The sequence below is a fragment of the Ciconia boyciana genome, chromosome 17, assembly GCF_034638445.1.
Source record: "Ciconia boyciana chromosome 17, ASM3463844v1, whole genome shotgun sequence".
NCBI classification, from domain to species: domain Eukaryota; kingdom Metazoa; phylum Chordata; class Aves; order Ciconiiformes; family Ciconiidae; genus Ciconia; species Ciconia boyciana.
Genome location: NC_132950.1, coordinates 3,574,859 through 3,590,159, shown reverse-complemented (window position 1 = coordinate 3,590,159; position 15,301 = coordinate 3,574,859). Strand labels below are relative to the sequence as shown.

Sequence of the window (15,301 nt, the reverse complement as noted above, 5' to 3'; positions counted from 1 at the left end):
GATGACATTGTCATTATACGCAGGATATTATTTTGTTCTTGTAGCATCATAGCACCCTCCATTCTTCATGTATTTATCTAGAGACTGTCCCTGGGAGGTACAGTTGTGCTGACCTGAGCTAATGTTATGTATGCCATTTAAAATTTCTTCCTAAATATAATGGCTGAGGTCACACACTCACTCTCCACCAGCACACTGCCATCTCCTAGTTTATTTCCCCATCCACTGCCTCATCCTTCCTCTCTCGTTAGCATCTCTAGGAGCTGCAGAGCAATGGCAGCTCACCAGAACAGTCTGGGTAAATACAGCATGACATCTGCCCGCCCTGTTACCTGAGCGCTTTTGTTTACGGCATCTCATTGCTTTTTACATTTTCATTAAATACCTTTAGATGTTTTTTTAATGCTGTCACATGAAATTATAAGCAGCATGCTGTCTTAGTCTGCAGTTAGGAAATTCATACTGCTAGAAGTGAGGCAAGTCACAGACCGTGGTGACAGAGTAGCTGGAAAGATCAATTTCAGCTTATTGCTACCGGAGGACTCTAATGTATATATTTACAATTCTTTTCTATAAGCACCTGAAAATGCTTAAAAGAGTGGATTGAGATCACCACAATTTTAAGCCAGAGAAGCTTTTATTATGATTTTTATGCGTGTGTTGAGGAACAAATTATAATTTGTCCAGTGCTTTACACTAGGTTACAAGAAAAGGATTCAGGAGCAGTGACATGCTAGTCCTACTTTCCCGCTCTTTGGATGCTTAAGACTAACCGTGTAATTGAAATTTTCTTTCTTTCTTGTTTTCTTTTTTTTAAGCACATAATAGAGAGCGATGAGTGTCCAGTACAAGACCAGACATGTGGTTACAGCTTTAGTCAGTAGAGGGAGTATGGACACCTGTATTAAAAGCCACATAGGGTCACCCGTGACAGCCAAGGGAACAGATTTTCTTCTAGAATTCCTCTGTTGTCTGCAACAAAAGGTAAATTCTTTAAGCATACATTTTCCTAGATGCCAAAATGCAGCTGTTGGTTACTAACACTGTTGATAAAGCTGAAAGTGTAGGAGAGGGGAATGATCCTTTGTGCCTGCCATGCTTTTCTCCTTGCGGCAGTCACCCTGTGAGCACTCTCACCTGCAGCTTGGGGCTGCCGTGGAGCAGTACCTTTTCTCCTCCATGTCAGGATCCGTGTCACCATTAGCCACTGTAGCAGGGGTCTGTTTGCGCAAATGCCTGCCTCCAGGGAGGACATGGACTCCCCCTTTTCACTGAGGAAGCTGAGAAAGCGATTGTGTGCATGACTTCTGTTGCCAAATGTAGATGTTGCAAAGAGTATCCTGCAGCAGCGAGTGCCTTGCTGGGACTCCTTTGTGTAAGAGGAAGGATCTTGATGAAGAAGAACAAACCTGATGGCTCTGTGAGCCTTCTGCTTGAAGACTCAGCTCCAGGCTGGTGCAAAATCAGAGGAGTGATTTGAGGGCTTTGTCAGCTAAGCTCTGATGAATGATACCATCCAATAGTTTGAAATGGAGGTAGACAGTCTGTGTTCATCCATTTGTTTACCAGTGTGCTACTTAGTTTGTGTTTTCAGACGTAACACTTGGTCTCTGTGGCCTCTGTTTCCCATAATAATGGGAATGTGGACTGACTTGATTGATGTTTATCAGAAACTTCAAAAGAAATTTGCAATGAAGTTGATACAAAGTGGATTTTATTTTTTTAATAGTTACAGTATTGCTTGACTTTTGGTCAGACACAGTGCACCCATGATATAGCACAATACTTCTGTTTAGTGCATCGGCATTTGTACTTTCTTGTGTTCGCTCCTTATGTCGGCAGTCTGATAATATTCTCCACTGACTGCCCCTAATTGGTACTGCATGACATTATGCAATCCATTTCAGCTGTATCTAGTCTCTTAAATGCTGGGCCAAACTTGATCAGAGACCTTGTTTGGCTGAATGCAACAAAATAAATAACATTCATTTGTGCTCATTTTCTGTATGTAAAAGATGAAAATGCAATAATGTTGTTTATCAGGAGCCCAGGAATTACCAGGCTGTAGCACTCTGGATTCCTTCAAGTCTGCAGAGGATGGATTTAGAAGTATCAGAAGGAAGAGCTGCAGTATTCCAAACCAGGAAGTTCCTAAAGCATAAAGGAGGAATTTAGCAAAAGATTAAGGTAAGGGTTGAGTCTGGCTTGACAGTAGAGTGCTCATGATAGAGGAAGCGAGTAAAATCTAACAACAATAAAAATGTGCTTGTTATCTTCAGACCTCTGTGTGTACGGGTGAATTTTACTCCAAATGTTTGGTATGGTTTTGCCTAGATATGCAATGAAAAATAGGACTTGTACTCTTCAGCTTTGTTTTAGTGGCTGCATATCAATTTGGGATTTAAAGGATGACTTGGTATGTTATATTAAGGCTAGAGCATAATACCAAAATATGCACTCAGACTTTGTCCCAAGAGAAAATGGGACAATTGTGAACCTTTCCTTAGTCTGGGAGAACATGAAAGGAAACAGTCCTGCATTACTGGGTGAAGGTGTATTCTGTTTTACAGGGTTAAAGTCTAGGGAAACCCGGGTGCTGCACTAGCTGGCACTGTACAGTTAGAGCTGGCCGCAGTCCAGTGTGGTGCCAGGTCAGCCCTAGAGCTCCAGGCAGCATCTTTCAAATGAGATGTGACAGGAGACCCCTCTGGAGGTAAACCTTTGGAGATTAACCCTGCAATCCAGGCTCCATTCCACCTGAGCTAACTCCTTAAATGTAGGGCTGCCTCCCTAAATTTCCCTTGCCTTAATTAGCTTCAGTATATCCTCTGATTAAAGGCATTTGTTGTTCATTGTTTCTAGTGCTACAGTACTGAAGTTATCACACAAGTCAGAAATAGGGGTGAGGAGAGAAAAAGTTTCTCTTTCCTGTGTTAGTCATCTGGGTTTTGCCCCTTCCAAGTGAACAAATCCTATCAGAGTGTGCCTCACCAAGCAAGCAAGACTCACCTGCGGGTTTGAACGCAGGCAGGTTGGATTATCTCCTGGTGTTTAGTGACTTCCTTGAAAAGACCTGATGTCCCTGCAGCCAGGTTGCTCTTTTTCAGGTTGACCCATTGTAAGGTGGTGGTCCTCTGAAACACAAACGCAACAGGAAAAGGCAGTAAGTTCCAATGTCGAGAGAGCTCCATTTAAGCAGCAGAGTAATTTGTCACTTCATTGATACTGCATTTAGGCGCTATGTAAGAACAGGACATTTTAAACAAAATGAGACAGTTTGCCTATCTTGTCTGGTATCCAGTAAACCTTGCTTTAATAGTGTGTCAAAGTAACAGAGTTAATCTAATAAATTAAAGTTAAACATTATCTTATATATCCCTTCTTTTGTAGTTTTTTTTTTACCTGCACTTCCTCAAAGCAGCTTTAACTGTGGCAGGAAGGGAAAAAAATCCTTGTATCAGTCTCCTTTGTTTCATGCACCCAAAGCATCTTAAGAGCATTTTGGTTGCATAGAAGCTGTGCTCAATCAGCTTCCTTGGTTGTTTGTATAGCTTTCACACTGCAAGTCACAGGATAACAAGTTTCTGTCAAAATTGGCTTGGAGAAGCCTGAAACCAGTTCTTACATATGGATTGTTTATTGTATTTGTCTTTGGTAAATTGTCAGGCTGTCTTTAGGATATATCCAGATGCTTAAAGATATGTTTATACATTTGCAGGTTCAGAGTCAGATTTTGTAAAATGCTTTTGGGCTCCCTCTGGATAAGTGTAAGACCAGTATAATCGTTATCAGTCTTAGAGAGGCCAGGCAGATGCTACGATACAGTACACCTAGCATAACTGTTTGTGATGTGAGGATTTTGCTCACCTTTTACTTAAATGTTTATTTTCTTAATAGCTTGATTTTTAGTAAAGCTTTTAAAGAGCTTTGAATTTAAAAAATGTCTGTTTAAATTGGCTTCTAGTTAGAGCACTTAAACTATTTCTCTATTCTGAGAGTTTTTGAAGTGGGGTTGCCTGGGTTTTTTTTGTAATCTCTGTTGCAGATATTTGTGGCTAAGTGTTGTTGAGGGGGGAATTGGAGTGCATACATTGGTAAGGGAGAACCTGTCAGTAACTGAAGAGCGGAGAAGTGTCCTGGCTCTGAAGGCTGAGGTTTCTGATACCAACTCAGAATTTGCCTGCCTGAACTTCAGTTTCCAGTGGGCTTTGCGCATTTGCATGCTGGAGGCAGCTGGATGCATTTGAGTGGGATTTTCAAAATAAGATAACTAATGAGAAATGAGTGTAGTCCTAGTCCTATGGGAGTGCAGGAGAAAACTCCCACGCACTTGAGTAAAACCAGGATTTAATTTAGGGGTGGTCTTTAGGGGTTTTTGTTGTTTTTAAAATTTCTTTCTACAACAGTAATCTTAGGTGATGCTTGCACTGATGGAGAATGATTTCTTCCTCCCCTCGCCCCCCCATATCATAAAAAGCACCTTAAATATTAATTTATTTTTCATCTAATCCCACCAGATGCCATTATTAATCCATATGTTTTACTGCCACCCAGGAAAGCTTTGCATATATAAGATGTTGCCATTATTGGATGAATGTTGGCTGCTGTATCCCAGGGCATATTTTTCTGCCTCTCCTGATGTGTGGGTTTTTTATTGTCTTGGTTTTTTTCCCTTCCTTTCATTCTGACTGCCCTGCTATGACTGGTTTCTCATTTGCTTAGCCCTGCAGGGGAGATATTTTGAGGGCTAATATTCATTACATGGTAATTAAGACAACGAAGGATGGATGTTAATGTAAAATGCTACATTTCTTTTGTAATTTTCAAGAAATAAATCTTCCCCTGCATGCATCCTCTTTTACGAATCTGTCAAAAAGTAATAGGTAGCTTCTTTCTTTCTCTGCAAATTACAGAAATCTGCAAGGAAGAGTTCAGGCGTCTGAGAAAGGTCTTTTTATACTGTCCTGTACAAAATAATTAGAGTTCAGAAACAGTCAACCCTGACAGTAAGGCTTATGAAATTAGGAACAGCCAGTGCTGTGTGTTAGGTTTGAGCTGTGAGGGGACTGATGGTTGCTCCTCTGCACCCAATTAGAGCTTACAGGACACTTCTGTGTCTCCAGTTAGTGGCCGACAAATGACATCTGCAGCTTCACGTCGGTCTTCTCAGGAAAGTGAAGGATTGCAGAAGATTGTTTTCTCTACTGATTTTAAGGGTGGTCTTTGTTATGGGGGCACAAGGAAATGGAAGAGGGCTGTCTGGCTGTGTGGGAAGACAAAATCTCTTTTCCCAGGAAGGTGCTTATTCTGAGCTCAGGTGTGCTCCTGTTCTGAGGGCACATGCAAAACAGCCTGTAGGGTGATGTAGTTTTAGGACATGAGAGGAGTGTGCCGAAGTGGGGAGAGAGATTACCTGGAGAACTCAAAGCAACAGCTTATGCAAGTGGCTGGGGTACCTATCAGCCTCTCCAAACCAAACCTTGGAGGGATCCCATCCTGGTATGCATCCGCACCGGCCCTGCAGCGTGCATTCCCCCTGCGATGCAGTGACTCCCTGCAGGGCCCCCACCACAGGACACCAGCCGAGTTTGTTCCCTGCTGCACCGAGTCACCACACAGGACACTCAGGCTGCAGTTTGCCCTTTGTGGTCCTCCTTCTTACCATCGCAGGAAGGCTGGTAGGAAGGGAGCTTTCATGCTTCCATCCTCCACCCCCGCCTCTCCTTCTTCATGTCCTGGACACTCGCCAGCTTGCAACCGAGTGCCCCCAAGAAATATTTACTTCCTGGTTTTTTGCTTAGACCTCCAGAGGCCTCATTTTTCATGAATAAAATATGAGCTGTTCTCCTGAAGCCATGAAGGGAGGAAACCGCTGCCAGCTGGTGTGGCCGCTGCTTTTTACTGCTGTGGTTGCTGATGCCTCCGCCCTCGCCCTCGCAGGCAGGGAGGCTGAGAAAAGAGAGAACAGCTCCAGGCTTTAGTAGTCTAGTGACCATTCCCAGTGTGAACGGTGCTGTCTGGAGCCAATACTGAGGAACAGCTCGCTTTGTCATACTTTGTTTCAAGCAGTTTGTAACTGAGGAATTTAAATGTTTCAGTTTGAACTGAAATTATCCAGGACTTACCTCTTGCTCAGAGCGCATCACTGGCTAATGTCCAGTTTTCAGTCTGTTGTAACCAGTGGATATTTCCCTGGTGTTCCCCCCCCTCCCCCTTTTTTTATATATTTGTCCAGATGAATGTAGAGTTGTACAATCACTTGTCTTAGCAGAATCACATCTTGATTTTTCCATCTGTTTCCACAGTTTATCAAGATTATTTTGCATTAGCTTTGTTTTTCTGCTTTTCTTGCAGCTCCTCTTGTCTTGGCATCTTGTTCAGATTTAATAGACGTGCTATGCAAATAATAATGTTAAATAATAGCATTTACCCTCTTGGTGACTGTACTTGTGCTCCCATACTTTGAAGACAGAACTTAACGGATGAGGTGAAGGGGTGTCGAATGCCACTTTCTTACCCATATGAGTAAATAGCAATGTGTTGTCTTACCCACAAAAGTATTTAGTATGTTCTTTGTGGGCTTTGGGAACTGTTATCTCCCTAAACATCACTTGTCCTGGCGACTTCCAGGCTGCCAAGCAAAGCTTTTCATGCAGGTATTGCTTTTGACTATTAGACTTGTACCAGAGCTGAGAACAGAGACTGATTCCTACACCATTACTGCTTCCCTCTCTTGATCATTCTCTTAACATAGCTCCTGAATTCAGTACTTGTATCAGCTGAGAACAGGCCAGTTTGCTAGATATAAGTGTATTTTTATAATAGTTTCCAAGTCTACTCTGGGATTTAGCTTTCCAGTTCTGCATGTATGCTTGCTAGTAATATTTTGATAGAATCTTTAACTGAATGGCTTAAAAACGTCATTCATCCAGGCATCACGCTTGCTGGAAAAAAGATACTGCCAATATATGGGTGGCGAAACTGAAACAGGAAAGTTTGAAATGTCTTGCCCAAGAAGAGAGAGTTTTGGCCTAGAATGTGCCCTTTGTCCACTATATTGAGTACAGTTGACTTCTTCCTTTAATTACTTACACAATTACATTTGTGCAGGTTTTATGCATGTTAATAAGCATGCCTATACGCAAGTATTTACATGTCTGTACATGCAGGACATTTGTGTATGACACTATGTAGTCATATGGGTTAAATACAAATTGACCAGTAGCTCAGAAAAAGGTCTTAGATATTGAGAAATACTACTTTTAATCCCTAAACATGAAACATGGATTCCCTCACCCCTACAATGGTTATTTGGTGATTATTTGGTTATTTCACCCACTTCTCTGGGTGCTAAAATGAAACAAATGGAGCTGTTCAAGTTATCTGTTCAGTATTTCAGTTGTCATTAATGTAAGACACTGTTTACTGCTGCACTACAGGAGGATTCTTAATCAGGTCCGTTGCTTCCCAAGCAGATAGGGCTATATAAATTGAGTGTGCCATAAGTCCTCTGGGACTATACTCTTCTTCAGAGACAACCCTCTTTGTCTGACCAGTGAATTCCTAGTTAACAACCTCCTGAAATGCATGCTGACATCAGGTGATAAAGGTGCTGAAAGGCCAGAAAATCTTACATACTGTCATTGGGGTGAATATGAGCTGGGCTTGAGCTGTTGGCTTTCTCTGCCTTTCAGGAGTTCATCTCCTGTAGATAGATGATACAGTAATACAAATGCCACCTGCACTGAATTACTTCAGCTTAGGAGATGTGTTGGAGCGGAATAGAGAAAGACAGAGCTGCGCAGACAATCTTTGTTGTAAAACGAATATATAGCAGCTATACGAACAGGTTTGATTGTACCGTTTATCAGTCAGCCGCTTCATTGGGCTTAACTGTTAGTGGATGTGAAGGTTTGACACAATGCAACCAGAATACAGCAAAATGCCCTTTATGAACATCCCTTGTTTCAGTGCATTGTAATGTACACAACTGTGCTTAATAAATCTCATCTCAGAAGGCAAATATTATTATTACTCATTGAAAATAAACTCATGATAAAGGTGCTACAGAACATAGTGTGCATACACATGCACATTGAGCGAAAGCAGTACAGGTGAACTAGACAAACCTCACCTGGCAGGATTGTAGGTTATAAATCAGTTTATTAGAACTGGAATTTTACAGAAATGAATGCTTGAAAAGACATCTTAGCTGCCAGAAATAGTCTTTATTTCCCCAGTACATCAGTCAGTGTAACCTTGAGCAAGACATTTGACTTCCTCATGCAGCAGGAAAACAGGGTAAAAGGCAGGAATATAATTGGAAAATCAAATGCTGCAGCAAAATGGATCTTTCTTGAAGAAAGAAAGGATTTACAAACTAAAAGCTTAGTGCTGTCTCTAATGGCATCCCATCGCACCTGTGTTCTGCTGCCTCAAAACAATATAATGCAGGGAAAGGCCTGATCCTGATAGGGGGCTGTGCACCTGCAAGCCACAGTACACAGTGCACACTTGGTATGGAGTTGGCTTTCACGATGTGTCTAATCTAATTAATTTATTGGGGATTGCTCCTAGACATGAAGTTAAACCTGCACTTACGACTTTTGCTAAATTGGGGCCTCAGTTCCCTATTGAAATCAGCAGACTGGGAGTATGACGTGTTTCCCAGCACCGGGTGCTTGGATGCGAATTCATTGCAATGGGTGACAAAAACATCTTTCTCATTGATATAATCATACAGCCTGCTGTAGGCCAGAGGGTTGTGGAGGTGGAAAATGATTGCAAATAATCTTCTACTGCAGAGATCAGAGACTGGCTTCCAGCAGAGCTGGGTGGCAGCACATCCTAGCTAAGCCCATGGTTTTGGCAATCTGCAGGCACAGTTCCTGTGAAAACAAACGCCAGAATTGTTGTGGGACAGGTCTTGTTTTGTGTTGGGAATGACACCCGCCTCCTTCAAGCCTACACCGGTATGGGAGAAGTATTTCACCCTTCTGTTTGCTTCTGTGATACAGGCTTACAATATTTTTTATGTACTCCACACCTCTCAAAACAATACAGTCTCAAGGCAGCAGTGATGGAATTAATCCAACAAGGCTCTAGTTTCTTTTAATCTGCTGCCCAGACTGACCTGCTTACGTACTTCTAGATCTACCAGGTGCACAAACTGATCTTTAAATATAGTGATGTGGATTTTTTGCAATTGGGGATAGGGAGAGTGAAACTGCCCTGCAAGTTTGAAGTGCTGTTTACAGGGGTTACATCTAATATCCTCTTTATTTGCTATGGAAACAACTGCAGGGCAGAGCCTTGCATTACAAATCTCCTTGGCTGTTCTTCCCCAGATCAGTCATGTCAGCCCTGTGAAGGGGGATCTGCATAAGCTAGGGACTGCAAGTGGGGAAATTGTCAGACTTCAGCTCCTTGACTATTAGGACCTGAAGGTCACTGCAGTATGTCATTCGCAAGGCAATTTTCTCTGGAATTGCAATATGGTCATAGCTTTGTTTTATGACCTTGATGTCACAAAGTATTAATAATCTCTTAAAACAAGCCTACTTGCAGAAAACCCCCAATGAGATTTGATCATTTGTTAGGTTTCTTGGTCAGTATTCATAGTCTGCTTAAATGTCGTAGCTTTTGGTGTAATACATAGGTATAGATGCGAGTGGGTGGGTTTCTCTGCCATACTTGCCCGTATACAAGGAAATGAATTTTCAGTCTGTTGGGAGGGCAACTGTTTCCATGACATTTTAAGCCCAGTTTGCAACTATCTTCATCTCTTTTCTTTAGCTATACATACAATTTGCATGCTAGATGGGTGTGACATGGCTTAATTCATATTTTAAAGTGTTTTTCACAAAAAACCCTAATTTCTTATTTCCCTTCTTCAATAAGTATCTCAGATAGTAATCCGCTATTTCTGTTCTTTTGCCACAAGCATTCTTAGATGTATTGCAAAGAATACAAAATGAAAGGTACAGGCAAATTACCTACTGGAACAGACCAGAAGCCTGTCCAAGCAAACATCCCCTCTGAGAAGCTGACTGTTATCACAGGCTCAAAGGAAAGAGAGGCAAACCTTAAGCATGATATCAAACAATTATAGAATCTGTTCAGAGAAGTTTATTTTTCATCGAGAGTTAAGAGTCTCATACTTTTTAATTCTAATTAAAATTAACATAGCTACTGCTGCAATATAATTATCTTAATTACCTTTAATATATTCTGGCATTGAGTTCCACAGGTTAATTTAATTGTATTTTTCTACTTGTTAACTTTATATTTGTTGCCAGATTGCTCCTCAGATTCTGTTTCTTCTAAAGAGGGTAAAAGTACACACAATTTACTTCCTTTCCTTTTTTTCTTTTATATCTTCACAGCTAAGAAGTTGGCATTTTCTACCAGCCAAATCCGAGACATGCATAGTGCACTTGCGTGTCTGAAGCTAGGACTGCAGTGTGTGCTGGCATGACTGAGCCCTGACATTTGCAGAGGGACCTGTAGTGCAGTCTTGTCAGGAATATTGGGCATAATTACCGCATCCCCTGTTTCTAAATACGGTTCTTGTGTGTCTGCATGCCTTTCGTTATGTAATGGAGTAAGCGTGTGCTTTATGGGCACTGTGAGGACTGTTGCAGTAGTGGCTGTAGCGCACCCTGAAGATCAGGGCTAGGTGTCAGTTCTGACAGGACTGAGAAGGACTGAGCATTTGCAGCATTCTGTGAGTATTTGCTTGTCTGTGAGTATTTAGGACTGAGACAAATATTAGAGTAGGGAGCATAAGCTATTTTAACATGTACCTTCCACATTTAGTCAGGTCAACTCAAAGAACTTTACAGATCAGGATAGTATCATTGTTCCTCTTTCACTGTTACTGAAAACAGTTGTTGAGATGGAGGGAGCTTGTGTTTTACACCAGCAGTAAAACCAGAAACTAGATTAGAGTCCAATTGTCATGTGTCCCTGTACAGTGCTCTATAGAAAGCCACACTGGCATCATTCTTGCGGTGATTATTCCTCATTGGAACATGTAATACAATTTATGTAGTGCAATTAATAAAACTAAATTGGCAGGAAACTGAAGAAGTGTGTGCAAGTTCCTGGATCTGGGTTATATCATGGCATTTGACAGACAAAATCCACGTTATAAAGGATTTTCTGTAATAAATATTCTAAAATGAAAATGATCACCTGGCAAAGGATCAGGCTTTCTCAACCTTTCTATGTCCGTTTTAGTAAGACTGGGATTTTTGGGAGTCATGACTGCCCTTTCCGCCTGGCAATCACTCCAGCAATATCCAGTCGGTGAGTGAGGTCATTTGGGGCATGTTGCTACTCTGCTGTCACAAGACATGTTATTTCTGCGTAAAGAAATAATCTTTTTATAAAGACATCACACCAATTCTTTAAACCTTTTAATGTCATACTGAAAAATGACAGCTGGGATCAGTGGATGGTTGAATGGGTTGATAGTGGAGACATACTATGGTGGGAAAACTGAAATTCTAACATATGGTAGATAGTTCCTCTGTACCAGAATAGCATGCTTCTGTTGCATGGACATTTCTGTGGAAAGAGAACAAAATGCAGTTTAATTACCATCCAGTGCTCTCCCAGAGACAGGATAGCAGCCCATTCCCATGCATCGATGCTGAAACAAGATGTGCTGTGGGTTTTGAACTATGTATTTATGCTATGCTCATTACTGCGGTAGTTAAGTTAGGTCGGCCAGGGTCTTTGGTTGAAACATCTCCTTAATTAAAAACATGCATATGTTTGCGGGAAGTAGAGGGCAGCTAGTTGTACTGTGGATGGCCTCCTACCTTTTCTGTACCCCTTCTGCCTTACACAAGAAAATTGCTAATATTCCACACCTCTGTATGGAGCCAGCAGAGCTCTAGCAGAGCTCATTAACCTAGGCTTACATCTCACCCAGTAGGCAAAGCTGGTGGGGAACAACTAGCTTATTGGCTACTTTAATGACTGGAAATTAGTGGACTGTAGGTGATCCTGCATGGGACTGTAAGTCATGTAAACTTCTTTATACTTCAATTTTCTCATCTGCAACTCGTTACGAAGATTGTTTCATGTGCGCTTTAGGATCTTCTGGGAAAGCGTGCCCTATGTTAAATTACAGTGTCAGTACCTTTTTGGGGATAGCCTTGCTTTTCTGGAGAATTAAAGGCTAAGAACCCAAAGTGGCAGGACCGGATGTTTCAGTGGTCAGTGCCCACAGTCAGGCCAGCTGTCCACACCAGCTCCGTGCATTGCCTGCTGGAGACATTTAAAAAGTCTGGCTTTTCTCTAAGTGTAAAAATTGGAGCTCGTTTCCCTCGCCTTCCCCAATAAACACAGCTTTGGTTGTAGGTACTGAAATCTTTTTTCAAGTTCTAGGCACAGATAGGAAGCTTTTTCGTCCTGGCTCCCATCCCTCATCTTTGATCTTCTAACACACTCCAGTTCATGCAAAGGAAACAGGACTCTCTTGCCTCTCACAGGTGCTGCACATTCTGTAGCTCTGGTAGAAAACATCTGGTGCTTCTATTTGGGCTGAAATAGTATTTGTGTCAGGGCCCAAACAACAGGGAAATAGACTGCTTTTTTTCATAAAGTACAGGCTGGCTCCAATTTGTTACAGACCCTGTTCAACCAGGTCAGAGAAAACAATAAATCTTCACACCCCTGACAACAATGAGAAAAGTCTGGTGGCACATACTTGGAGCAGCAGAAGAGAGGAATAATTTTTTGACATATAATGAAAAACAGTGAGTCGGGAGTAATTTTGATTTGCAATGCACAGAGACAGAGCTTGGATGGTTTGCAAATGGCTGGGCCTGGTACACATGATGCTTTGACAACTGGAAAAATGCAGAGTTGCCCCATTATGAGTGATCTTTGTCTCCCTGTATTTTCCTGAGGACACACTGAGCTACACGGAGGTATACAGAGAATTACCAGAGGCTTTATAAAATAGGCTGCAGCTTCACCTGATGAATAGGGTATAGGACACCATGCTGGGAGCTTTCAGGCTGGCTTTCTTCTCTGACTTGAATGTGTATAAAAAGAAACGCATGAACTGAGTGAAGTACAACATGATAATGCCCAGAGTCTGGCCACCTAAGTTCTGCACCCAGCGGTGCTGCTGCATTAGAGTGGGCCTTGGGAACATAAACAAATTCCTCCCAATTTTGATTCCCGAGTCTACAAAATATAGGTGATGTTTGCTCACCTTTGAGGTCAGTGGGCATAAAAGCCCCTTTATTTGTGCAAGCCTGGCTAACTGCAACTGTCAACGGCCCTGATCTTTAAAAAATGGACTAAGCAAAAGACAGCCTGATCTTTAGTCTCGATTCAGAGAAGCAACAAGCTTTAAGGCAATAACAAAGAAAATGAAAATAAATACGTGGTACTGTGCTGGGATGGGAGGGCTGCTTAGAATGGCTTATCCACTGCTTAACCTCTGGGTTTTTGCTGTGTTGTTCCCTGCCCCTCCAGGAATAAGATGTTATACTCATTAGTGCCAAATCTCCCTTCAGTCTCTCCGTGCTCTTATCCTCCTGTATTACCTTCTTTTGGCCATGCTTAGTTGTAGGTGTTCGACACTGAAATGTAGATGTCAACCAACATGTTTCTGTTTCAGCTGCATGATCTCAGATATGTTATTTTTTTCTCTCCATGACTCATTTACTTCATCTGTAAAGAGGAGCTTCATCTTCAGATGAAAGATTGGTGATAATTTACTGACTTTAAAAAGAGCTATTCCAAGTTCTCCATTGCCAGTGTGATCTTGTGTAGGTCATTTGGACAAATACGGTATCAGAGGACAGAATTTCAGAAGGCCTGCACTTCATGGATGCTGAATTTCTCTGAAAACCCACTTGCCTTTGGGCTCATGGATAGGGAACAGTCTTTGTGGTGAAAATTACACTATTTCTTCGATCATGCAGTGTGGTCCATTTTACTGTGTTGCATTTGTGTGGAGTGCTGTCCCACATTCCTCAGAGTCATTGCTACTGCAGCAAGGAGGTTTACTTTAAAAATGTAGAACAACAGGAACCAGACTGTGCTAATGATTAAATTATGCTGATGGTTAAAGTTTAAGTAACAGTTAATGCACTAATTTCAGTATAGGAAATACACTAAAAAAGCAGTAAGAGCTCCTCTTGATCTTCATAATTAATGAGAACTGCCATGATCCTTCAACATATTTCCACCCACACTTTCTTTTATGTTAACAAGTGTGTAGGAACGCACAGCAGTCAGCCTAGTAGAAAGCCTTCTTTCAGAGCACTTTCTGTCACACCACACAAGCCACGTGTGCTCCCCTGAAGGGTCTTAAAGCCAGATCTTGCCCCTGTTGAATCCTGGCCAACAGTTTAATTTCTTTCAGTGAAACAGAACAAAGTCAGGCCTTCAGACAAGAACGCACCTAACGCGTCTGATCTACATGCACCCAAATAAGCATCATCAGCTGTGCTGAGCATTTCTGGAATGAAGATGAGTGGAATTCACATCATTTAACTTTAAACATCTCATTTGGCCTAATTCTTGACTACCCCTGTAATTCAGGGATGGAAGCGGGCATCGTTACAGAGCAATTAATCCATTTTAGATGTCTGCAATATGATGAGCAGAATTGCACCCCAGTGCCTGTTTCTCTGCACTCAGTATATAGGAAGTCTAGACAGTTGGCTCGGATATAGATGTCTGAAGATAGGTGAGAAGTTTCTTTCACCTAAGGAGATACAACAGAGTCTGCTGGATATTAGAGGCTTTGCAGTGGCTCTCGGTTGGGTAACAAATGCCTGAAAACATGGTGCCACTTGGCTGAATTGTTACAATTGTGCAAGATCTTAACAATTTAAAAGCTGTTTACAAGAAGTTTCTGAACTTTAGTCTTGGCCTAGAATGGGTAAGGCCTAAAGCAGTCACTGATCCTCAAGAAATTCTTTCAGCAGCTCTGTAATCAAAGGAAAAAAACAGCTTTTCTTTAAATCACTGCTTTAATCTCGTTTCTCCCACCAATGCTGGAATTTTGTGCTCTGCCACCAAACACAGCAGGCTATTTATAGTGTCAGCTTGAATGAATAGTAAGAACTTACGCTCTTGTTGCGGCTGCATCTTTGAGATGATGGAAATCACATAACTGCAAGTTGACAGTAATGAAGTTGCACAATATTTTCAAATATAGTTGTTTCTGCCACCACTCAGTTCCCACAGTACATTGGCAAAGGGATATATTTGGCAGGGATTTCTAGGCATGTGGTAGGGAAAAGGCTGAAAGGATTCAGCTCTG

The 15,301-nt window shown here is 41.7% G+C and overlaps 1 long non-coding RNA gene across 1 annotated transcript; it reads left to right on the top strand.

Moving 5' to 3' along the window:
• The first annotated feature begins 732 nt into the window (after positions 1-732).
• On the top strand, positions 733-10,555 carry LOC140660681 (uncharacterized). The gene is made up of 3 exons (XR_012045457.1): positions 733-984; positions 2,044-2,187; positions 10,386-10,555. It is a non-coding gene; the product is annotated as an uncharacterized lncRNA (long non-coding RNA).
• The last annotated feature ends 4,746 nt before the right edge of the window (positions 10,556-15,301 follow it).